The 775-nt window shown below is 56.0% G+C and overlaps 1 protein-coding gene across 3 annotated transcripts in view; it reads right to left on the bottom strand.

The window, feature by feature from the left end:
* The window catches only part of Tnrc6a (trinucleotide repeat containing adaptor 6A), a 162,979-nt gene extending 162,608 nt beyond the window's left edge, over window positions 1-371 (bottom strand). The window contains exon 1 of one of the 3 annotated variants that reach the window (XM_051145181.1): window positions 131-371. The gene's annotated coding sequence lies outside the window, so the exon portion shown is untranslated. The remainder of the gene's footprint in view (window positions 1-130) is intronic. The other 2 variants (XM_051145178.1, XM_051145183.1) reach the window with 2 other exon arrangements.
* Window positions 372-775: the final 404 nt, after the last annotated feature.

Genomic DNA, 775 nt, shown 5'->3' with positions numbered 1-775 from the left:
CCCAGAGCCTCGGGTGCCTCCCCCCACCCCCAGCTCTCTTCCACCCTGCCCTGGGAGGGTGTCCTGTGCATGCTAATGAGACAGTTGAGGACAGCTTCCCATATAATTGTTAAAGTATTCAGCAACTTACCCGTCTGATAGTCAGAGGACTGCAGAAAGATGAGGGCACGACTCCTGGGGTGGGGGCAGCACAGGGGCCTGGTCTCCAGGTACCCGGAGCTCACAGGCTGCAAAACGAAGAAGGGTTTTCTATTCGGTCAGGCTCCAACGCAAAAGGTAGAGAGAGCCAGACCAAAAGGCAAAGGAAAGGAGGGGAACCTGCGTGTGTTTTGTATTTAAATTGTTTTTGAGCCCACGTAGCCCTGGGAGTCACATGCCGCCTCCAACATCACCGGAGCCATCACATGATACAGGTCCCCCATCATGTGATGAGAAAAATCTGCCTAACTTCAGATACCCCCACCCCCACCCCTGCTCATAGACTGACAGGCGAAGTGCTCTGGAAGAGCCCCCCCCCAGCCCCAAATCAGTGACAGAGGGAGGGATGCCGATGCGGGGAGGGGGGGTTGCTGAGCCCGCAAGGCTGATCTTGATGAATTGTTAATGCGCCTCTCTCTCCTAAGCCTTGAGACTTGGAGCAGTGCCAGACTCATTTGAATTCCAGCCTTGAATAACCAAGTGTTGCCACCGCTGCCCCAGCAAATGCAGGGCGCTGGAGCTCACACCAACCTGCCTCATTCTGGCGAGCTTGATGGCTGCCTCCCCTACCCACAGC

The sequence above is a fragment of the Acomys russatus genome, chromosome 5, assembly GCF_903995435.1.
Source record: "Acomys russatus chromosome 5, mAcoRus1.1, whole genome shotgun sequence".
Taxonomy (NCBI): Eukaryota; Metazoa; Chordata; class Mammalia; order Rodentia; family Muridae; genus Acomys; species Acomys russatus.
This window is presented reverse-complemented; position numbering and strand designations above follow the sequence as displayed.